The sequence below is a fragment of the Crinia signifera genome, chromosome 4, assembly GCF_055691185.1.
Source record: "Crinia signifera chromosome 4, ASM5569118v1, whole genome shotgun sequence".
Taxonomy (NCBI): Eukaryota; Metazoa; Chordata; class Amphibia; order Anura; family Myobatrachidae; genus Crinia; species Crinia signifera.
The window spans coordinates 310,493,212-310,518,880 of NC_139220.1; positions in this window are offsets into that span (position 1 = coordinate 310,493,212).

A 25,669-nucleotide genomic window follows, 5' to 3' on the forward strand; every position below is an offset into this window, starting at 1 on the left:
AAGGGTTGCTGCTCTGCCCAATAGAGAGATTGGTAGTTTTGTCCATACTTCAAGTTGTGAGGTGATTTTATGGATTAGTGGTGTAAGGTTTGCTTTATACATGGTAATTGGGGTCTTGGTTATATTAATACCTAGATATTTTATGCTGTCAGGTTGTATTTTGAATTGGGAGATGGTGGGGTGAATGGTCATATTTGTCGGTAGGGGCGTCAGGGGTAGAATTTCGGTTTTGTCAATATTTATTTTGTATCCTGATACGGGGCCGAAAGAGTTGATTAAAGTCATTATGGCAGGGATGGAAGTAAGAGGGTCGGATACGAATAGCAGTAAGTCGTCTGCGAAAAGTGCTAGTTTTAGCTCCTCGTTTCGGATGTTAATCCCTTTGTACTCTTGAGAGGATCTAAGTGCAATGGTGAGAGGTTCGATGGCTATTGCAAATAATAAAGGAGACAGGGGGCAGCCCTGTCTCGTGCCTCTCTGTATCTCAAAGGGGGGGGATAAGTAGCCATTGCAAGCTATTTGGGACGTGGGGTTGTTATACAGGGTTTGGAGGAAATGGATGAATTGTTGGGGTATGCCAAAGTTTGACATGGTGTGAAAGAGATGTGTCCATCTCACCATGTCAAACGCTTTTTCAGCGTCGACTGCTAGTATTAGTTTGGGGGTGGAGTCTGAGGTATGCGTGGTTGTATGTTGAGTAACTGCTAATACTTTCCTCACATTTCTGACTGAGTGGCGGCCAGATATGAACCCGGTTTGGTCCCGGTGTATAATGTGAGGGAGGATAGGGTTCAACCTGTCAGCTAGAATTTTTGTTAGCAACTTGTAGTCGCAGTTAAGTAAGGAAATCGGGCGATAGGAGCCTGGGAGAGAGAGGTCTCTCCCTGGTTTGGGGATCAGTTTGATGGTTGCTGAATTAAAGTATAGGGGTATGGTTTTGTTCGCTAATATTGAGTTGAAAACTGAGGTGAGGATGGGTGCTAGTCTGTCTGGGTACATTTTGTAGAAGTCTCCTGAAAACCCATCTGGGCCCGGAGCTTTTGCAGTTTTCAAGGTTTTGATTGCTTTTGTTACTTCGGTGACCGTTATAGGGTTTGTTAGTTTAAGTGCTAGTTCGTTAGGGAGTTGTGGGTAGTTTAATTTATCCCATAAGTTTGATTTCTGTGGATCAGATGTAGTGTCCTCTGTGGAGTTTGGAGATGGGGGGGGAGGAATGTGGGCAGAGTAGATGTTTTTGTAGAAGTCTGACATGACTTGGGAGATCTGGGCGTTAGAGGAAGTAAGTTCTCCATTTGGGGTTTTTAGATGATGGACTACCATAGGGGTGCGAGTGGAATTTAATATTGTGGAGAGCAATTTGCCTGTTTTATTCCCTAGTTTATGATATTTATAGTTGGCTATAAATTGGCTCTTATCTGACAAGGATTGCAATATGTCCTCCATTGAGGATTTAGCCTGCAGGTATTTGGATTTGTTTGTGTGGGTCGGAGTTTTGAGATATGTGGAATAAGAGTCCTCTAGTGTTTTCTGAGCTGTTTTATATGATTGAGTTAGTTTTTTTTTTTGTTCTCTCTCATATTTCATAATTATCCCCCGTATAACTACTTTAGCTGTCATCCAAAAGAGAGTGGGGTTAGTTGCTAGATAGTTTTCATGAGTGGTATGATATTCTTCCCAAGCTGCTGTTAATTGTTCGCGAAAGGGGGGGGAGGTAGCGAGGTGGGAGGGGAATTTCCAGGATCGGTATGGGGAGGATTCTATAGATAACTGTAGAGAAATATGTATTAGTGCATGATCTGAGATGATGATAGGATGGATTTTTGCTGTAGTAATTTGTGGTATCAGATTGGTGGAGATAAATATATAATCGATACGTGAGAAGGTGTGGTGGGCTGCCGAAAGGCATGTATATTCTCTTTGGGTTGGGTGTTGTTCTCTCCATATGTCTGTGAGCTGTAGGGACTTTGCGAGGAAAGGAATATTAATCTTAGGGGTGTTTCTGGTTTTGGTGTGTATGTTAGAGCGGTCTAGGGTGGGGTGGGCTGTAAGGTTGAAGTCCCCACATAGGATTAGGGGGGTGGCAGCGTATGGGGTGAGTAAACTAATTATTTTCTTAAAGAAGAGTTTTGAGTATGTATTGGGTGCGTAAATAGAGCATATGACGTACTGCTTGTCTTTTATTTTGGCTTCTATGATGAGATACCTGCCCTCAGGGTCGGGTTGTGCCGACGTGACCTCTATCGGAAGGGATCTAGAGGCCAGTATCACTATGCCTCTTGATTTTGAATTGTATGGAGCCGAGGCCAGGACCCTCCACTTCAGCATCTGGAGTTTTAAAATTTCTGGGGGGAGTAAGTGTGTTTCTTGTAAGCACGCTATGTCTAGTGTGTGTTTTTGGAGATACATCAATACCTTACGGCGTTTAGCTGGTGAGTGTAGACCACCGACATTTATAGTGCCAATTTTGATTTCAGTCATGGGAGTCCGGGTGCATGGGTAAGTGGGGTATCCGGTTGAGACGGTTCTCCATCCTCTTCCATTCCTTTGGGGTAACCTGTAGATACAATGGGAGGGTACGAGAAAAGGGGATCACATATAGACGAGACATGGGGGGAGAAAGACATATAAAACAAGATAGTGCGATCCACGCACTGAGAGAGCGTTCCAATGAACGGACATTCCGCTGAAAACAGTAAAACTTGGTTAACTTAAATTTGAACCGTATAACAAGGTTCCAGATATTAATGCAAATACGGGCCATGAGGGGTTCAGCTTAGGGCGTATTCCCTTTTTTTTTTTTTTTTTTTTTTTTTTTTGATCAGAGACAAGGAGGACATCCCTAAGAATAATCGGGTTTGATGCTCAGTGGTGAGAGCGAGTAATGGGGGGGTAGGGGTGGGGGGGGGGATGGAGGGGAGGGGGTTATGGGGGTAGGGGAAGGTTGGGGGGAAGGAGGAGGGGAATAAGGGGGATATGAAGGGTTTTAGCAAGGGATTAATGTCTCAGGACTGGAAGTGGCAACTTTCAAACGGGTTTCTTCTGTTGCAACGACTCTGCAGAGAGTTATCAGTTTATGATAAAGGACTCGAAGTTGCTTGTAGGTCAGTTGTCTGTGATGTCTTCAGGCCTTAGGGAAAGTTTTTCTCTTAGGAATCCCCTGGCGTCTTCTGGGTCTGAGAAGTCATAGTGGGTGTCTGCAAGGAAGATCCTTAGGCGGGCGGGGTACATCAATGCGAATTTAAGCTTCTGTTCTACCAGTTGGGTGCAGATGGGGGAAAACGCTTTTCTCTGTTTAGATAGTTCGACGGAAAAGTCTTGAAATAAGCGTAGGCGTTTCCCTTCCCACATTAGATTCTGGGCTTTACGAGATGCTCTCCAAAACGCTACTTTATGGAGGTAATTAAGACACCTGAAGAGGACCGGCCTTGGTCTGGGGTCATTGTGTTTAGGGATGAAGCCAAGTCGGTGGACTCTTTCGACTACTAGGTCCTTACATTCTGCTGAGATGCCTAGTAATTCGGGTAGCTTCTTGGTGACAAAGTCCGAGAGCGCAGGGCCTTTGATTTCTTCAGACAGGCCGACTACTCTGATGTTGTTTCTACGTGAACGGTTTTCCATCTCGTCCACTTTGTTCCATAGCTGGAAATTGTCCTTTTGAAGTCTGATGATGTCATTTTGCATAACATGCATGTCATGGGATATGGCTCCTATCGTGTTTTCATTTGTGGAGACTCTGGTAGTTAGCTGTTGAAGTTGTTGAGATATTTCTTGTACTGCGTTGGACAAGAGGGGGGCCATGGTGTTTTTTATGGCATCGACAATGTCTCTGTAGGTTACTGGTGAGTCGAGATCCCTGCGTATCTGTGGGGTGTCTGAGTCGCCTGCAATGGCCGCTGACTTCTTGGAGGCGGGGGAGAGGGGGGTGATATCATCCTCTTCCTCTGGTTGCATGGTGTGTTCAGCTCTGCGCTTCTCGTTTCTTGTCGGGTTATGTTTGGACTGTTTCCCCTTGGGGAGGGACTGATCCATCAGTGAGAGGTAGTTAGGTAACAGTCCCTACGAGTGCAGTGGGTTGTTGTTTCGTTTGGTTTTTGGTTTCTCTTTTGGGCCGGCTTTAATGGATTCCGGGGTTGCTTGGAGTTATCACTGGGATGGAGGGAGGAGAATAGCCTTCTCGTTATGTGAGACTTTGGTGGGGTTGCTTTATGGGGGGGGGGGGGGGGAGTAGTGTGGTGTTGATCTTGTTAGGTGGAGGTCAGCACCCGCAATTCAGGTGGCAGGGAGAGGTGTTTGTTAGCTTCTGAAGGGAAGATTTTACAGTATTCTGTGCAAATTATTTGTGTCACAGTACTTTTTCTTTATATCCTGAGGTTGCTGGGATAATTAAGTGCTGATAGAGCCCAGAGAAGTCCAGATAAGTCTCTCTTGTGAGATATATGTTATTGTGCAGGGATGCTAGAGGTGGGTAATATAGGGCAGCCGGGGATAAGTGTTTTGCTGGGGGCTGTACCTTCCTCTCTGCTGCGTCTGTGTACCAGAGAGTCTAGCTAGCAGACGCTGGGTGAAGCGGGTGCAGACCCTCTGGAGAGTCTGAGTGAACTGGGTGAGACGCTGGGGGTACCTGCTTCTATTATGTCGGTTGGAGGGAGAGGTGCCTGAGGCTGATTCAGCCTTCCCCTTTGAGCTCTGGTGTTCCGGTGGGCTTAGGAGGCTCGCGCGGGTAATGGCGCCCGGCGTCTAGAAGCGGGTGACGTCACTCAGCCGTCGGCGTCCTCCGTGCTGGTTTGCGGGTGTGATCTGTCGGCTCCTTTATGGTGTCGGGATGCCCTGGAAGGTACGTGACCGGTAGGCAGGGGTGAGCGGGGGTCTGGCGTCTGGGAGCGGGTGACGTCGCTCAGCCGCCGGCGTCTTCTGTGCTTGTTTGCGGGCGTGAGCTGTCGGCTCCTTTGTGCTGTCGGGGTGTCCTGGAGGGTACGTGACCGTGAGGCAGCGGTGAGCGGGGGTCTGGGGGTGCCCCCTGTATTCCGTTGGTCGGGAATCGCCGGGAGCTGCGGTGTTAGGCAGCCACGCTCATGGAACCGGAAGCGGAAGTCGCTTTATCACTTTTAAGATGGCGTATAGCCTGTTTGGGTAATCTGTGGACATGGCATATTGATCCAGAAGTCTGGAGGAAGGTCAGGAAGTGGTGGAGAGGGTGTAGGGGGAGGTGGTGGGCCAGAATATAGATCGGTGTAGAATTCTCTCAGTGTTTCTGCTATGTCGGAGTTCGATGTGAGGAGGTCACCTGAAGTATTTCTAAGTGGGTGTACTAATGCTGGTGTTCGTGTTCCTTGGAGTAGATTCGTTAGCAATTTTCCTGTCTTATTGCCAAATTTATGGTATCTGTAATTGATTGAGAATAGATGGCGGTCATCCTGATCTTGTAAATAGTGGTCAAAATTGGTTTTGGCCAGAATGTACAACTGTTTGTGAGTGACCGTCGGTGAGGCTTTGTATTGCTGAAAGGCCGAGGACAGGGTGGTCTGTATTTCTAAATATCTTCTAACATGTTTTTTTCTCATGTCTGATACGTAGGATATAGTAGATCCTCTAATGACCACCTTAGCAGTCATCCAGAAGAGTATAGGGTCGTTTTCTAGATGAGCCATATTATTCGTGGAATATTCTCTCCAGGCGGTCTCCAGATAATCCTGAAAGCGCTTGGATTTAGAAAGATAAGCAGGGAATTTCCATGTTTTATTTTTTGCAGAAATAAATGGGGATTCTAGTGAGCCAGAGACCAGCGCATGATCTGACACAATAATTGGGGCTATTTGGGAATCTATGATGGTGGAAAAAACAGAGTGGGATGCCGACAGGCAAGTAAATTCCTTGTCGACAGGGTGGAGGGCTCTCCATGAGTCAATTAATTGGAGTTTTTCAGTGAATGATGGAATACCTAACTTTGGGAGTGAGGTTGAGGAGGGAGGAATTTTGTATTTGTCCAGAGTGAGAGAAGAGACTAGGTTGAAATCACCTGAGACTATGAGTGATTCAGAAATTTTGGGGCTTAGTTTCGCTATGAGATGTTGGAGGAATTTTTTGGAGTAAGTATTAGGAGCGTAAATGTTGCATACTGTAAATGTTCAGGTGCCTATCTTTGCCGTAATTATCAGGTATCTACCTCGTGGGTCAGTGATAACGTCTGTTATATCATGTTGAATGTTTTTTTGTATTAAAGTCACTACTCCCCGTGCCTTAGATGTATATGGACTGGACCCCATAACCTGCCATCCTAGGGTGTTCCACCTAAGAACTTCTTTGGGCACTAAATGTGTCTCCTGCAAACATGCGACATGGATACCTTGCTTTTTAAGATAAGTGAGGACCTTTAGTCTTTTCATGGACGAGTTGATTCCCCCGACATTCCAGGAACCAATGTTCAAAGAAGACATATTGCATGGCGTTGAGGATTCAGTAGCTCTGGTCAAAGAAAAGAGAAAAAGTGGAGATAAAGGGGAGGAAGGAGGGGGGAGGGATAAATAAAAACAGGGGTGACATAGACAACATAGAACATTGAAAGAACAAAAATTCTAGACTCAATTCACACATTTCACCAATCAGTATTAGACATATTGCAAGAGTTGGAACTGTGAGGTGAAATCCTACTTCCGTAGTGAATTTAACAAATGTAATTCTACTATAACATTTAGAAACAAAACCGGAAACCATGGTGAAGGTATCAAAGTCAGAGTCCGCTCAACCGACAAACCACCCCTTCAATTGTGGTTTAGCGTGGTGACTTGGTTAGTATCGATGGCAGTAGGCAGCAGTTTCTTAATAAGGGTCTTTATGCCAAATCTGTGAATGGCATGGAATGATATACACTGTAATCCGTCCGCTGGGTAAGGAATTAGGGGTCTTGGGAGGTTAAGGCATACGTACCCTATCCAGGGCAAGACTCAGTCATTCAAGTAGCCTATTACACCTTGCAGCAAGGTTTTCTGCCGCAAAATATAAAAACAACAAAAACAAAAACAAAAAGCAGCAACCATCTGCAGGAGGGGCAGCGACAGGGTGAGACCTCACGGGTCAGCATTGGTTGGGGCCCGATCACTAATGTCTTGATCCTCCATGTGACCTCTTTCACTGAGATATGCTTGGGCATCTTTAGGAGACATAAAATCTCTGTGGGTGGAGCTGTCATATATGCGAAGGCGAGCTGGGTATAACAAGCCAAACTTTCGACCCTCTGTAATAAGTTGGGAGCAAATGGGTGAGAAGGCTTTACGGGCCCGGGTCAATTCCACAGAATAGTCCTGGAAAATATAAAGCTTGTGATTTTCCCACATCTTTGACTTTTCTAGACGCCGCCCATATGGCCTGTTTATGGAGGAAATTCAGGGTTTTAAATAACGTGACCCGGGGTCTGGGTTTGTTGGGAGAGGTTGGGGGACCCACTCTATGCACTCTTTATATCACTAAGTCACTGCATTCCTGTGAAATTCCTAGGAGTGATGGCAGGGTGTTTTTAACAAAATGTGCCAGTGCAGTATTTTTCAGGGATTCAGGCAGTCCAAAAATACGTAGAATGTTTCTCCTGGACCTATTTTCGATATCGTCCAATTTATTCCAAACCTGATGGTTTTCTGTGGTCAGACCCTTGACTGCTTGTTGCAGACCATTTCTATCATGTGCAGCCACACTAATCGCATTTTCAGTATGTGTGACCCTGGTGCTTAGGGCCTTAATCTGCAGTGAGATGTCGGTGACTGCTTGCTGAAGGAGCGGGGTCATAGTGGATTTAATGGCTTCCACCAGCACTGCATATGTGACTGGAGCGTCCATGGGGTGCGGTACCTGCGATCCTGAGTTGCTGCCTGTAGTGGCTTTCTTATTAGCTGGAGACGCATCGTCGGCATCTGGGTCCGGCGCATGTTTTCTGGCGTGCGGCGTTTCTCCTGTCTGGGAGCGGGTGCCACGTGCTATGCGGCCGGGGGTACAAATCGGTCCATCTCTGCCAGAGTGTACCGGGCGTGCAGAGGGGTCGGTCTGGAAGCTGAGAACAGCCTTTAGAAGGTATTTGGTGGAGTCAGGCAGCGGAGCTCCGATGGGTGCTTCCTCAAACCATTAGACCGGAACCGGAAGGCCCTCTCATCCTAGGGTTTTAATGGAAGTGAGGGAGGAATTAGTATACTGTATCCCTTACATTACATTTTTGAAAACTAATTTTCATCTGGTATAGTGCCAAAGAACTGGAGAATTGCGGAAGCAGTACCAATATTCTAAAAAGGAAAAAGGGACAACCCAGCGAACTTTAGACCTGTGAGCTAAACGTCAATCCTTTAAAAAAGATTTGAGGGAATTTTGAGAGATGTTATCCAGGAATACCTAGAGATACAAGGTATAATCAGTGGTAATCAGCTTGGGTTTGCTAAGAGCCGTTTGTGCCAAACTAAACTAATAAGTCTCTATGAGGAATTCAGCAAGAACTGTGCATGTTCGGGTTGGGCCCCAGTACTAAGTGGTAGGGATGGCCATCGACCATCGATGATTAGAAATCATCAATGGTTTCCCACCATCGATGTCAGGCTTAACTAAATAGTTTCGTTTTTATTTTTTCATTAAGGGGCCGGGACACGGAGCATAGCTCTGCCCCCAACACCCGCAAAGCCCCACCCCCGTATTTTGATTGGCCCACAGGCCAATCTTTCAAAGCAAATGGATGACCATCGATATGTAAAAACATTGATGGTCATCCATTGCATACTTATACACCATCGATGACCTGTTGCACTTTTGCCATCGATGGCAAACATCGATGGCAAAGGCAACGATGGCCATCCCTACTAAGTGGTGTACCCTAGGGTTCGGTGTTAGGGCCTTTTCTATTCAACATATTCATTAATGATATAGAGGAGGAAATAGCAAATTAGCTGTCTTTGCGGATGACACAAAACTAGGTAGGGTGATTAAAATGGTCGAGGATGTCTCCATGTTACAAACTAGATGAGTGGTCGGAGAAATGGAAAATGAGGTTCACTGTTGTTAAATGTGAGGTACGGCATCTTGGGAGTGTTGTAACTATACTCTAAGGGCCAGATTCTCTAAGCTTCAAAAGTGATAAAATGGAGAGTGATAAACAGCCAGCCAATCAGCTCCTGTCTAATATTTTTCAAACACAGTCTGTACATGGCAGGTAGGAGCTGATTGGCTGGCTGTTTATTACTCTCCATTTTATCACTGTTGAATCTTAGAAAATCTGGCCCTTAATGTGGTACAGTTGGGTAAATCAGAACAGGAAAAGGATCTAGGAGTGCAAATTGACAACAAACTGGCGTGCAGTGCTCAGTGTCATGGATCATCCATTAAGGTTAACAGCTGGTATAAGAAGGGGCATGGAAACTAGGGATGCCAATGTAATTATATCACTGTACAAGGCATTGGTTAGACTGCATCAGGAACTTGGAGTGCAATTCTGGGCCCCGCACTATAAAAAGGACATTATAGAACTGGAAATAGCCCAGAGTAGGGCAATCAAACTAATAAAAAGGATGAGTCTTTAATTTGTGAGGAAATACTAGCCCATATGGAACTGTTTATACTGGAAAAGAGACCTTCAAGGGGGGACATGCTTAACATATAATGAACTGTCAGACACTCTATGTACATTGACATCGGATACGAGGACACACGGGCATGTCCTTAGACTTTTGGGAAAAAAATGCCATACCCTCAGAAGGAAAGGCTTTTTACAGAGGGCAGTTAAAGTGTGAAACTATCTTCCAGAAGGCAGTGGCGTAACTTGGTTTGGGGCGCCCCCCCCCCCACCGTTAATGGACCACGATAGAATGGCCGCCTCCATACCGCAGACAGTTTCAGAGAACTGTCTGCTTTATGGGTAGGCCATTTTATCGTGGTCCGTCTCCATAGAATTGATTGAAGCCAGGAGGGGAGCCGGGACACGCAGACAGGTAAGCCTGCGGGGGATGGGGGGCGGGGGCATTACTATAGCACCGCAGCCCCCCGGCGCCCCCACATGCACAGCCCCCCCCCCCCCAGCGACCGCGGGGGCTGAGGTGCTATAGTTACGCCACTGCCAGAAGGGGTGGTATTGGCCAACACAATTACTACATTTACACAGCTCAAAGTGAAAGTACATTTCAGCTGTTATTTTGATGGACTTTTCAGTAGTAAAGTATAAAGGTGTGAATATCACAGCGTTGGCAGGGAATGGAATGTGTCTCCTGCAGGGTTAGAATACTAGACTGAGGACAGGGTGGAGTAATAACTTCCTGGTCGTGACTTTACTGCACTTACACAATATATTCCATGCTGGTGTGGTTGTGTCTCATCCACTGTATTTAGCAAGTGGCAGCCGGTGCACCTAAATATACATATTACCATCAGGACCGCCACCAGGGTATCCGGTCAATAGTGTCTAGGTCAAAAGTCAATAATTTGACACCATATGGTCCTCATGTACAAAGTCGACAAATGTCAACACAAGCAAAAGGTCCTCATATCAGTGGTCGAAACATGGAAAGGTCAACATATGTTTTTGGGTTTTTTTTCCAATTTTTTGGCCAATTTCATACTTTGCCATCCATGTGGACTAGTGTAAGGGGAAGCGGTACACTAGTTTGGCATCCGTGTGTTGAAATCTACAAATGGACACTAAAAAAACTCATGTCGGCATATCCTTGTTGACCTTATGTTGACATTTTGAATGTTGATCTATTGACAGTCAACTAGACCTTGTCAAAACGTTATACCTTAACCACCATTGGGAAAAAGGGGGTGAGGTGCTACCAGGGCAGGAGTCCAAGGTCCTGTAAGAGAGGGGGCCCATCCCTGGATCCTACCCAAAGGTGTAGCCACCATGGGTACAGGGGGTGAGGTTGCTATGGGTGGCTCCTCCCACCCTCCATCTGACCTGCCACCTAATCACAGTGCAGCAGCACAGTCCATCCCAGCTGCTTGGCCTGCTGGGATAGAACTGACAGTGGTTCCTGTCACAGTAGGCGGAGCCAGGGGCCACTGAAGTCAGACAAATAGGGAGTGCTCTGTAGCCATGCACTCTTCACCTACAGTCAACATAGCTTGAGAGTGCAGTGGATAGGGGGGCCCGGCCTATCTTGTAAGTACCGGGCCCCTCAAGTTCTGATGGCAGCCTTGACTACCATGCATTTCCCAACTTCTGCAAGTGATCCGGGTTGTGACAGGTGGATCAAAGTTCTGCACGCCTAAACGTTTCATAATGGCCATCAGATATTACATATTACATTTATATTGCAAAAAAAGTAGAAATGAGCAGTTCAGATTCCTAGGAATCTTTCTGAATCTGATCCGCTCTGAACTCTGGGATCCGAGTCTTTGGGTTTTCCCGCCAGATACCAGAGCGGGGCTGAATGCCATCCTCTTGGTATCAGATTCATATGAGACTTGCATCCCATATAAGGTACTGCGACTGCGGCTCGGCGCCATTATATAGGTTGGAAGCATACACGCTCAGCAGTGTTTTTCTCTTTTGACTGCTAAATTATGCCAAATTATGGTTTATTTTTTACTAATTAAACCCACAGTTTTTGCTGTACGCTCAAATGCATGTTCCAGCATAACTCTGAAATGACTGCAGCAATTTACACCAAACTTGGTACAAATATAGTATTACTTACAATCTAAGAACAAACACTGGGGGAAATACACCCCTAGCCCCTCTAGGGGTGGGACAGAAGCACAGAGTATATCAGGAGACAGCATAACTCCGGAATGGCTCAAACAATTTACAGTACATCAAACTTGGGACACATATGACTTACAATCTGGGAACAAACACTGTGGGGGTAACACACCCCTAGGGCTGAGGCAGCAGCACAGAGTATTTTAGCATACAGCATAACTCTGGAATGACTGGAGCAATTTACACCATACTTGGGACCTTATTCTGATTGATTAGCAAGGATGCAAATCAGACTTTCCTACCCTCCTGGAATGGCCGGGAGGGTCCCGCAAATCGGGTCCCCCTCCCGGCCCCCTGATAATGTGGTCCGCGGGGAGGGGGGGCGGGGCTAAAATGATGCGATTCGCGTCATTTCACGTCATTTTAGCCCCACCCACCATCCACGGACCTGCAAATTGATGTGGCTGCCGGTCATGGGGGTGGGGCTTGGTGACATCAGCATCGCCCCCCGCCCCCAAAATGTAGCCTCTTCCCGGGCTTCTCCCGGAGAGGAGTTTTAAAAAGTCGGCAAGTATGATGCAAATTCGCACATAAACATTTATTCGCAGGCCGGGGGGAAACTCCCACATATTTCAATGGCCACCGAACATCGAAAGATGTGGTGCATGCTGGCAGAGATAAAGGGATTCCCAGGTCACTTACATATGCATGCACATTCAGGAGGTGCATGCACATCTGGTGATGTCAGCTGCCGGTGCCCACATCACCTGGTGTTATCCATGGGAAGGCCTAGCATTTTCATGGGCCTGCTGCCCCACGCCTGCAATGCGCATGGGCAGATGCCCACCATCGGCCCCTTGCGAACAAAGGGGACCTTGCGAACGGACCAGGTACTTGGTACACATATCAATAACAATCTGCACAAATACTGTGTGGGCAACACACCCATAGCACCCCTAGGGGTGGGACAGCAGCACAGAGTACATCAGGACATGCATGATATGTCAGTGATGACAGGGCTGCATGTGACAGGGGCAGTGACATGATGTGAGGAGGGGAATGGAGGAAGCAGGAAGCCACAGACTGAGAGATATATAGTGGGAGGACCAGGGTCCCCAGCAGCACAGAGTATATCAGGAGATGAGTGATGTGTCAGTGATGACAGGGCTGCATGTGACAGGGACAGTGACATGATGTGCGGAGGAGAATGGAGATAGCATGAACCCACACAGTGTTATATATTGGCAGTAGCATGGTCCCCTAGCAGCACAGAGTATATCAGGAGATGAATAATGTGCTGCCCTTTAACGTACCATAACGAAACAACTAATGTTATTTATACTATGTTTAATATTTAAATTGATTTTTGTAAACAAACATTCTTAAAATCCCAGGTACTCCGGCTAGTTACATTATATACTGTATCCTGACCACTATCAATATCTAGGGAGGGACAGTCACGAACACATGGGATTTTCACATGCTTGGTAAATCAAGGCATTATCATATTCCTCTATAGATTAGTCATACCTGTACGTCACAGTGATAACAGGAGCAAAGTACTCAGCAGCCACCTCCCATTGTACAGTCTTCACTGGGGTGCCGGAGGACTCACCGGCAGTCGGGATTCCAACAGTCATTTCCCCACTACTAAAAGCCCGACACTCGGGCAGCGGCTATTCTCCCTCATGGGGGTCCACGACCCCTATAAAGGGAGAATAAAATAGGTGGCAAGCGCAGCAAGCCACTGTGCCCTCAGGGAGCCTGCAAGGGCCTTCGTTGTGCTCCCCCTGCTGTCTAAGTCCGGGCAGTCGGGATTCCGAAGTCGGGATAATGACTGTCGGAATCCCGACTGTCGGGGTGTTATACCACACCTTTTCACTGGACCTCCCTTCATTGCAGTTGTGTCATACTAGCACCGCGTTTTAATGTACAGGGTAATGAGCAACACAATATCAACCACAGGGATACGGTCCTGGGTCTACAAGCATTAGGTCAACAGTCATTAAGTTGACCACTATAGGTCAACAGTAACAAGGTCAACACATGAAATAGGACGACATGGGGCCTTATTCTGATCGGTGCGGATATTCCCGAATTCTTTCGGATGGCGTTTTTTAGCCGTCTGCGCATGCGTGGAGAATGCTACGCGCATGTGCCACGCATGGTCTCCGTACTTGTTCTCACTAATACCGTACAGAACTGTGCACCGCAATCATTCGGACAATATGGGTGTGTTATGGGCGTCATGCGGAATGACACAGGGGCGTAGTTTCAAAGTGGGCTAAACTGGGCGGAAACATGGGCGGACACGGGGGAGTACACATATTTTGGTAGGCGTGCATTCAGACAGCACGCCGAATGCACGCGAACAAAAAGGGAAGAAATGTGCGGTGACCAAAAGGCTACTATTGCTTTGCGGACACCACTCGGTCATGCGCTAGGCAATCGGAACGCCTAATCAGGACGGACGCAACACAACCAATGTCAGCTGAACCCAATACAATCACATACTTTACCCATTACTTGTTAATTACACGCTTCTCACTGCTACAATTGGAAGCATTGCAGCTTAAAGGGAACATTACATGCTGCACTTGTCACACACTTTTACACTGGAAATAATGCACACAACTTAATATTAATAATACTAATACACATGGCACTTCTGCATGTATCAATTAATACAGACATTTGGGGGGCCAACATAAAATTTATTAAACAAACTTTGGTACAAATTTCAAAACCATAACAAAACAAATGGTACCATACCAGGACAAAAATGACATAATATATAATAAATAGCCACAGCAGAATCATTGGGAACACATCAGGTGGCTTCACAACAAAAGTACAGCACCAACACTTCAAGTACAGCACACAGTAATGCTAGCCGAAACAGGGCAACAGGGGAACCAAACATGACATTTGAACCGCGGGCAAAAGTGGTGACCCTGGGCACGGATTTGGACACAGGATGCTGACACACACAGCTCAATGGAAGATTTGGGAAGACATAATGGAGGAGATTAATGGGGACACAAGTTCATTTGCGAGCACGTTTGCCCCTGGCAGGCTCCTTGCCACGTGCAGCAGCTCTTCTGACTCGTCCACGGCCAGAGTCCGATGGTGGCTCATGTGGAGCACATGCTGGTGAGGGGGTGGATCTTCTTCCCCCTCTGGCAGCAGGGAGTGATGATGTTGGTAATGCACCCGAAGCGGGTGACATTAGGGCCCTATTGCTGTTAATTAGCTCCACCATAAGTTCATTATGGTGGAGGAGGAGGTCGTTTTGCCGCAGGGCTTGATCAGCCAGCACCTGCAGGCTACCAGCAATAGCTTGGTGGCTGCCAGCCATAGCTTGCTGGCTGGCACTCATAGCCTGCAGGCTCTCAGCAATACTCTGCTGGCTGGTGGTCAAACCCTGCAGCACCTCCTCGGCCCTACGCACCCGCTCGAATGCCGACTCTCCCTGCTGCACAATACTATCCAGCACATGGCCCCACATGGACAATTCAGCCGCGGACAATCCCGGTGGCTGCTGCACGGGCCTGCTACTGGGGCCAGGTGGCACAGACTCCACAACCTCCTCAAGAGAATCTTGACCAAGCGGTGGCGATGCTGTTGAACAAGAAAATTCAAATTACCACACATTCCATGCAAAATTTAAAACATCTACTTATGGCCTGGCAAATAATTACCTTCAAGAGTAGAAGCCATCACTTCCGCTGGGGACTCGCTGTCTATAGTGCTCACCCCCCGGACCTCCTCCACTGCAATACAGCACTGGGCCATCTCTTCCAGGGGGGTGAGCTCCAGCTTGGATGGCATGGGGTCAGCCCCAAAGGTCTGGCTGTGTTGCCACCGCTCGGTCAATTTCTTCTTGAGGTTGCCTTTGAAGTCGTGCCACCTGCAATCAAAGTGTACATATTAATACATGTAACTCCTCATGTTTGCTGTAGCACCCATTGCAATCTGAAACATAATACAACATGTGCCTACTGACAACAAACTTACATTATATTCATTTTTCATACCAACCCTTAGAAGATACAAAAACAGTCACCCTCCAATAACTATCAATTCAATGTCATGGCCAACATGTCTGTGCCTCCAAGCAACGTGAACACCCATTGGCCAACTAGATCTAATATTGAATGTAAACATTACTGGACTTGTACTACTCTAATGTAACACACATGTACTTGCCTCTTCTTAACATGCTCTGTCTGACGAACTTGTGGAGCCACTGCATTAATCTCCGCCGTTATCTCCTCCCAGATCTTCCATCTCCTTGTGTGTGTCAACTTCACCGCTGGACACTCAATTAAATCACGTGCCCGGGTCACCAGGATGTCAAGCTCCCGCGGTTCATATGCCATGTTTCGTGTTGTTGGTTCCCGTGTTGCCCCACTGCGGCCACGGGCACTGGCACGGGCACTGCCACTGCCACGGCCACCGGTTGCTGTACCTGAAGTGCTGGTCTGGCTACTCTGTTGGGAAGCCACCTGCATTGTTCCCAATGATTCTGCTGAGGATGGGCCAGCTGCTGATTGGCCTGATGTTGATGGGCCAGCTGGGTCCTCTGGGTTCAGGGGGACATAGGTGGTGTTGGCCTCCATGCGGGACAACAGATTCTGCACCACCTGGTCTTCCTCTGACTCTGAGCCTGGCATGTTTGCAACAAGTGTTTGCCTTTCTAGGACTACTTTAAATACTATTTCTGTAATTGGCGTTAATCAGCTGCAACCTGCGTTCCGTACGGCCGCGTCCCGTACGCCAGCGTCAACCGTGCGGCGCATACGTCCCGCCCCTTGGTGTTGAAAAATATTTTCCAAAAACATGGCAAACTCAGTAAGTCAGATTTATTTGCTAAATGCAGATTCCAACACCAATGCCCAAATACAACTGAGGTCAGACATGCAATGTATATTTGAATGTACTTCTGTACTGTGCACTTGTTTGCTATGTAGTACAACTGACACTACTCATTCCATATGTCAATCCAGTCCACCACTTAGCCACAAGTAATCAGTGCTAGCATCCAAATCACATGTGAAAGCACTCCACATTCAGGTTAGATGCTAGCTACTTTTCATGACACCTCTGTAGTAGGGGCCAGTAGAAAGTAAGTGTACACATGGCTGCATGGGCTAATTTTGGGAAAAGGTCTGCCTTCATGATAAATTAGCTGTTTAGTACCTTGTGGAGTTAGGTGTAAGTGTCTAGAGATGCACACTATTTCACCTGTTGCTTATACCCATGTTTGGTGAATGTTATAGATTAGATACAATATGTTACCATCATATTTTACACTGTTTAGGATGGGTGTGCGATGCAATGGGTTAGCCGTCTGTTCGGGCGCATACACGCTGTTAGTGTAAAAATGAACAATAAAGTTAATACCAAATATCACTCTGATCAACCAATGACAGCACATGATTGTTTGATGTGTGCCATTGCTAAGATGGCGGCTTATGGCAGAGCAGCACCCTTCTCTGCAGCCGAGCTGAAGACACTGGTCTCCGTTATGGAGACCAGGCTGGGTCGTGCGGGCCCATTCATCACCAATAGGCAGAAACGCTCTGCCTATGCGGTGGCCCGCCGGCGGATATACGCCCGCACCCATGTGCGGCGGACCATCGCTCAGCTTGAGCGGCGGTGGTCCGACCTCCGGCGCAGGGAGCCAGAGAGGCTTCAAAGCATAAGGGCCAGCATTGCTAGATGTGAGTATTTCAACAGTAAATGTGGATTTGTACATGATTGCTTACCTGACATTATTTAATCCACTAAGGTCAGCAGCCTGATCATGAGTTAAACATGCCATACAATATATGAGTGCTACTTCCTGATTGACACCCTGTAATGGTCATAAAATATGTTATTGGGGAGGATTAATGCTTGTGATGCTTACAATGGCCCAAATGTCACAGCATACCTGCCATGTTACAGGCTGTGTTTTGTAAAGGCCAGTGAGGAGCTGTTTGCATGTACAAGTATCAGTACCTCTAACCTTTGCATTTATAGGTTGATAAGGCTTATTACAAATTACCACTAATTGGCACTTTTTTCATTTTTCCCAAACACAGCACGTGCACGAGCAAGGCAGGCCCGGGAGGAGGCAGAGGCAGGCCTGGCACAGGAGGAGGCAGAGGCAGGCCTGGCACAGGAGGAGGCAGAGGCAGGCCTGGCCCAGGAGGAGGCGGAGCCAGCGATGGCCGAGGAGGAAGAGATTGAGGAAGGGGTGGAGGAGGCTGAGTGGCCAGTGGAGGCAGAGGTGGCAGCCGAGGAGGAGGTCGTGGCGGCCGAGGAGGCCCAGGAAGAGGGGGAGGATGAGGAGGCCTGTGTGGTTGAGCAGGCGGCCGAAAGTGGTATGTATACATAAAGATTTGTTCTTCCTTTTGTCATCCACTATTTTATATGTAGCACTGTTGATTCAAATGTGTTTGAAAATACTATAAAGCCAAACAACAAATTGGGTAGCAACAGACACACTTAGGGGTTAGATAGGGTGGCCAAACCATCCCTTTCATCCTGGACACATATTAATGACACAGGTTGTGCGGATGGCTTTCAGGTCGAATTGAAGTGCCACTGAACCTGTGTAGTTAATCTGTATCCAGGAAGAAAGTGATGAGTTGCTCATGTAAGGGTTACATGTCCCTGCTGGTTGCATACAATCTGTAGGCTCATATAGGTGAGTAGAGTTTACTGGCGAATGATCTTTGTTAACTAGATTCAGTATGGCATAAATGGAGTATGGCCAGGCGTGGCTTAGACTGGAGTAACAAGTGGTGAGTGCCCCTGGGCCCTCCTCTAGCTAACCACCCCCTGCGGTCTGCATGTATGTTTTTCACCATAATTGTGTGTTGATTTGGTCTTAGTAATGCTTTTGAGCATGGGAGTGGGTTAGTGCTGCAGCTTCCCCTAACTGGCATTCTGACAATGATTTCTGGAGCAGACCATCAGCAGGCAAGCCATGCTTGATTGCACAAATGTACTGAGCATTCCTGAGAGTTGTGTAACTCCCCTGCCAGGCTCCATCATATAACAGACACTGAACTTTGTTTGCCGAATTGTGATTGGTGCAGCGCGTGGCATGCTTCTCAGAGCTTAGTCATGGGTGGGTTTGGATGGAGAAGGAGCAGTATGACTGTGAGGTGTTCTACAGAGTAAAGGGTAGAGGGCCAAAATCAGGCTTTCCATGTAGTATGTATGCATGTATGTATAGGTGTATGTCTCATATATATAGGTAGATATGTGTGTATATATATATATATATAGTTATATATATATATATATACACACACACACACCTCGCAGAATGCATGTTTAAAATGTAGCTTTGACTATGTTAAATGTATGCATGAATATCATTAGTCATTTTTCATTTTTAATTTCCTCCACAGATGAGCCTGCCCAAGCAGAGGAGGGTCGCCGTGGGGCCCTCCTTAGACTCCGAGGCCTGATGAGGGAAATGTTGGTCCTAATGGACGAAATCATTGAGGGGGAAATTTAAAGTTATTTTTTTTTACGTTCTTTATGAATAAATTGTTATTTAAAGTTGAAAGTTGTCAGTGTTTTTTTCTAACATGCTAAAGTATATGTGTAAGTTGTTTAAAATGTTTAAAATAAGCAAAATGTACATAGTGTATCTAGATGTATGTTTGGGTCACATGCTGTAAGGGTTAATGTGTGTCATGAATGTAGTAGGAATGTGGGTCAGTATAGATGAGCATTTAATTGATTGCAATTGCTAACAATCCCTTTTTCAGGAGGTTGCCTAATAGCCTAAGTGGGTCATGTGATCGCTGTGTGTACTCAGTACAAAAGTGTTGGATTGTGCGTAAATACTCCGCATCGGGGCGTACGGACAGCTTTCCGTACGTTCTCACGCGGTAAGACCGTGCTTGTGCGGGAAGACCGTGCAAGAATCTGTACGTTTCCCCCGCACACGCACGGTTTGTATGTCGTCCGTACACACGCCCTGTTCTTAAAGAGTGACTCCGTCCGAATGCGGAGGACACGTGGGCGTTTCTACGGACGATGCCCGCACGCTGCCGCACCGTAAGAATTCGGGAATATCCGCACCGATCAGAATAAGGGCCATGGTTACTAGGTCGACATTAATTTTTCATGTTTTTTTTCCAGAAAAGGGTAGTTTTTCATACTTTACTATCCAAGTGGGCATAGAGTGAGAATATAAGAGCAAAATGTGCCGTGAGCGGGGATGCGTTACACATCTACAGTGTTTATGATGACTTAAGACATGGAAAACTCATACTGACCTTTTCCATGTCAACAAAATTAAGCACACACAGCAGCAGTGTCCCTTACATATGCTCACACAGTAGCAGTGCCTCTTACATATTAAGCACAAACAGTAGCAGTGCCTCTTACATATTAAGCGCACACAGTAGCAGTGCCCCTTACATATTAAGCCCACACAGTAGCAGTGCCCCTTACATATTAAGCCCACACAGTAGCAGTGCCCCTTACATATTATGCCCACACAGTAGTAGTGAACCTTACATATTATTCCCACACAGTAGCAGTGCCCTTTACATATTATGCCCACACAGCAGCAGTGTCCCTTACATATTCTCACACAGTATCAGTGCCCCTTACATAATATTCCCACACAGTAGCAGTGCCCTTTACATATTATGCCCAAACAGCAGCAGTGTCCCTTACATATGCTCACACAGTAGCAGTACCCCTTACATATTATGCCCACACAGTAGTAGTGCCCCTTACATATTATGCCCACACAGCAGCAGTGTCCCTTACATACTGTATGCTCACACAGTAGCAGTGCCCCTTACATATTAAGCCCACACAGTAGCGGTGCCCCTTACATATTATGCCCACACAGTAGTAGTGCCCCTTACATATTATTCCCACACAGTAGCAGTGCCCTTTACATATTATGCCCACACAGCAGCAGTGTTCCTTACATATTCTCACACAGTAGCAGTGCCCCTTACATATTATGCCCACACAGTAGTAGTGCCCCTTACATATTATTCCCACAGTAGCAGTGCCCTTTACATATTATGCCCACACAGCAGCAGTGTCCCTTACATATGCTCACACAGTAGCAGTACCCCTTGCATATTAAGCCCACATAGTAGCAGTGCCCCTTACATATTATGCCCACACAGTAGCAGTGCCCTTTACATATTATGCCCACACAGCAGCAGTGTCCCTTACATACTGTATGCTCACACAGTAGCAGTGCCCCTTACATATTTAGCCCACACACAGTAGCGGTGCCCCTTACATATTATGCCCACACAGTAGTAGTGCCCCTTACATATTATTCCCACACAGTAGCATTGCCCTTTACATATTATGCCAACACAGCAGCAGTGTCCCTTACATATTCTCACACTGTAGCAGTGCCCCTTACATTAGCAGAGTTTGGCCGGGCAGCATTAAGCCACTTGCTAATTACAGCTGCTTAGCAGCCACAATGCACTAAAACCTCTCCAGTCCGCTCCCAATGACATGACAAAGGCATGACAAATGCCAAGCGGATGAATTCCAAATGAACCCAAATTGAGAATGAGACTATTGGGTCAATCCATTCATCTGACAAAAACACACACTTTGGCAGGGTCTTAAGGTGTTTAGGGATAACAAATAAGAAGACTAGATAAGCTAAACTCCACCTTTGTGCAGATGACATACTAAAGGAGGGAGGTTTTTGGTTGGCTCCACTAGATGTTCCTCCACGATTGTAAATATTTGTATCGTAATAATCAGGTGGAATAAATTGGTTAATCCAAATCCTCAATTTATAGTCTGACAACCGTCAGTGTTCTATTATAGGAGGTTGGAGGTGCTCCCCAGAGTCAGAGATAACATAGGTTAATACAGAGAAAAAGAAAACTCATTTGTGGGGGCAAGCTAAAGGTATATATGCGTATTGATCAAAAAATGTGGTGAAAAATATCAAGTCCTAAATAAAACATAACTTTTAATAGTTATTTTTTTTTTAGTTCAATGGTTTTTATTGAAATTTTTGAGATACAATAAACCAACTCCCCCCCCCCCCCCCCCCCCTGCATGGATAGTAAATGTAACAAGCACAAACATCAGATCCCGCATAATTGGAAAGACGACATCCAAAGGGTATATATACAGTAAAATACAGTCGATATGTTAATATCAATGAGGCATATGGAAACATGAGAAGTTTTGCATTACAGTATAGGTGAACCACCAACGTCCAAAGGCGCCATCTGGACTGGCGGCAATAGGGGATATATAACTCAGAGATATATGGTAAAATGTCTTATTTTTTTAAATGGTATCAAATACAGACAACAGGAATACAAGATTAAAAGACTAAACAAACACCCCTATGTTACAGGCAGAGGTAGAATTGTATCCTGATTATGCCTAAAAATAAATCGTAACTGGTACAACAAATAATGGGGCAGATGTATTAAGCCTTATCAAGAGATAAATGCAAGGGTGATAAGGAGAGATAAATGTCCAGCCAATCACCTGCCAACTGCCATGTTACAGCCTGTGTTTGAAAAAAGTCAGTAAAGAGCTGATTGGCTGGAAGTTTATCTCTCCTTATTACCCTTGCATTTATCTCTTGTTAAGGCTTAATACATCTGCCCCAATGTCTGTTACTAAATGCCCTCTCTCTATATATAATTTACATAAAAATTTCAAATGGTAACTCTTTTTTTTCTTAACCTTTCAATTATGTGCCACAGTTGATTGTACCAAAGCTCAAATGAGTTTTCTTTTCTATATTAACTGACATACTAAAGGTATGAACACACTAGAAAGATCTGCAATCTTAAAATGTGCACATAAATTACCCTTTTAACCCCTTCATGACAGAGCCAGTTTGTGCCTTCATGACAGAGCCCTTTTTTTCAAATCTGACATGTCTCACTTAAGTGGGGATAACTTTTTTTTGCTTTTACTTATCCCAGTGATTTTGAGATTGTTTTCTCGTGACACATTGTACTTCAAGTTAGTGGTAAATTTTCGTCGATACAGTCTGTGTTTTTTTGTGAAAAATACCAAAATATCGTGAAAAAATGGAAAATTTTGCAATTTGCAAAATGTTAAATTTTCTGCTTGTGAGACAAATAATCATACCACTCAAAATAGTTAATAACTAACATAGACCATATGTCTACTTTATGTTTCCATCATTATTTCAACTTCCTTTTAATTTTTTTGGACACTAGGAGGCTTACAATATGAATAGCAAATTCTCAAATTTTCATGAAAATTTCAAACACTGATTTTTTTAGGGACCAGTTCAGTTCTGATGTGACTTTGAGGGACTTGTATGTGAGACACCCCCATAAATGATGCCATTTCAAAAACTGCACCCCTCACAGTATTCAAAACAGCATTTTGGAAGTTTGTTAACCCTTTAGGTGTTTCACAGGAATTAAAACAAAGTGTAGGTGAAATTTCAAAATTTCTTTTTTTTTGCAGAGTTTCAATTTTAATACATTTTTCTAACGAATACAGTAGATTTTACTAGAGAAATGTGACTAAAAATTGATTCCCCCAATTCTTTTGTTTTCAAAAATATCCTATATGTGGCCCTAGTGTGCACGTTGACCAAACCACAGGCTTCATAATAGAAGGAGCACCTACTTGATTTTGGAGCCTCCTTTTTATGAGATTTTTTTTTAGGCACCATGTAGGTTTCTAGGCACCATAAGTGCTAAAAGTTAGGAACCTCCCCCACAAGTCACCCCATTTTGCAATCTACACCCCTCAGGGAATTCATCTAGGGGTATAGTGTACATTTCAAACCCCCAGGGGTTTCACCAATTTTGGTACAACTGGGATGTGAAAATGAAAAATTACATTTTTTTACACAAACATGCAGTTCTGGCTCAAAATTTTTCATTTTCACAAGGAATGAAGGAGACAAAGCACCCCAAAATCTGTGCCCCAATTTCTCCCGAGTACGGCAATGCCTCACATGTGACCAAAAAATACCAGTTGGGTGCATGGCAGGACTCAGAAGGGAAGGAGTGATTTTTGGATTTTGCAGCACAGATTTTGGTGGAATGAATGGTGGGTGCTATGTTGCACCAATACAGTGGAACCCCCCCACAAGTCACCCCATTTTGCAAAGTACACCCCTCAGGGAATTCATCTAGGGGTATAGTGTACATTTCAAACCCCCAGGGGTTTCACCAATTTTGGTACAACTGGGATGTGAAAATGGAAAATTACATTTTTTTACACAAACATGCAGTTCTGGCTCAAAATTTTTCATTTTCACAAGGAATGAAGGAGACAAAGCACCCCAAAATCTGTGCCCCAATTTCTCCCGAGTACGGCAATGCCTCACATGTGACCAAAAAATACCAGTTGGGTGCATGGCAGGACTCAGAAGGGAAGGAGTGATTTTTGGATTTTGCAGCAAAGATTTCGGTGGAATGAATGGTGGGTGCTATGTTGCATTAGCAAGACTCCCAAAGCACCAATACAGTGGAACCCCCCCACAAGTCACCCCATTTTGCAAAGTACACCCCTCAGGGAATTCATCTAGGGGTATAGTGTACATTTCAAACCCCCAGGGGTTTCACCAATTTTGGTACAACTGGGATGTGAAAATGGAAAATTACATTTTTTTACACAAACATGCAGTTCTGGCTCAAAATTTTTCATTTTCACAAGGAATGAAGGAGACAATGCACCCCAAAATCTGTGCCCCAATTTCTCCAGAGTACGGCAATGCCTCACATGTGACCAAAAAATACCAGTTGGGTGCATGGCAGGACTCAGAAGGGAAGGAGTGATTTTTGGATTTTGCAGCACAGATTTTGGTGGAATGAATGGTGGGTGCTATGTTGCACCAATACAGTGGAACCCCCCCACAAGTCACCCCATTTTGCAAAGTACACCCCTCAGGGAATTCATCTAGGGGTATAGTGTACATTTCAAACCCCCAGGGGTTTCACCAATTTTGGTACAACTGGGATGTGAAAATGGAAAATTACATTTTTTTACACAAACATGCAGTTCTGGCTCAAAATTTTTCATTTTCACAAGGAATGAAGGAGACAAAGCACCCCAAAATCTGTGCCCCAATTTCTCCCGAGTACGGCAATGCCTCACATGTGACCAAAAAATACCAGTTGGGTGCATGGCAGGACTCAGAAGGGAAGGAGTGATTTTTGGATTTTGCAGCAAAGATTTTGGTGGAATGAATGGTGGGTGCTATGTTGCATTAGCAAGACTCCCAAAGCACCAATACAGTGGAACCCCCCCACAAGTCACCCCATTTTGCAAAGTACACCCCTCAGGGAATTCATCTAGGGGTATAGTGTACATTTCAAACCCCCAGGGGTTTCACCAATTTTGGTACAACTGGGATGTGAAAATGGAAAATTACATTTTTTTACACAAACATGCAGTTCTGGCTCAAAATTTTTCATTTTCACAAGGAATGAAGGAGACAATGCACCCCAAAATCTGTGCCCCAATTTCTCCAGAGTACGGCAATGCCTCACATGTGACCAAAAAATACCAGTTGGGTGCATGGCAGGACTTAGAAGGGAAGGAGTGATTTTTAGATTTTGCAGCTCAGATTCTGGTGGTTTTTTGGTGGGTGCTATGTCGCATTAGCAAGACCCCCCAAGCACCAATACAGTGGAACCCCCCCACAAGTCACCCCATTTTGCAAAGTACACCCCTCAGGGAATTCATCTAGGGGTATAGTGTACATTTCAAACCCCCAGGGGTTTCACCAATTTTGGTACAACTGGGATGTGAAAATGGAAAATTACATTTTTTTACACAAACATGCAGTTCTGGCTCAAAATTTTTCATTTTCACAAGGAATGAAGGAGACAATGCACCCCAAAATCTGTGCCCCAATTTCTCCCGAGTACGGCAATGCCTCACATGTGACCAAAAAATACCAGTTGGGTGCATGGCAGGACTTAGAAGGGAAGGAGTGATTTTTAGATTTTGCAGCTCAGATTCTGGTGTTTTTTTGGT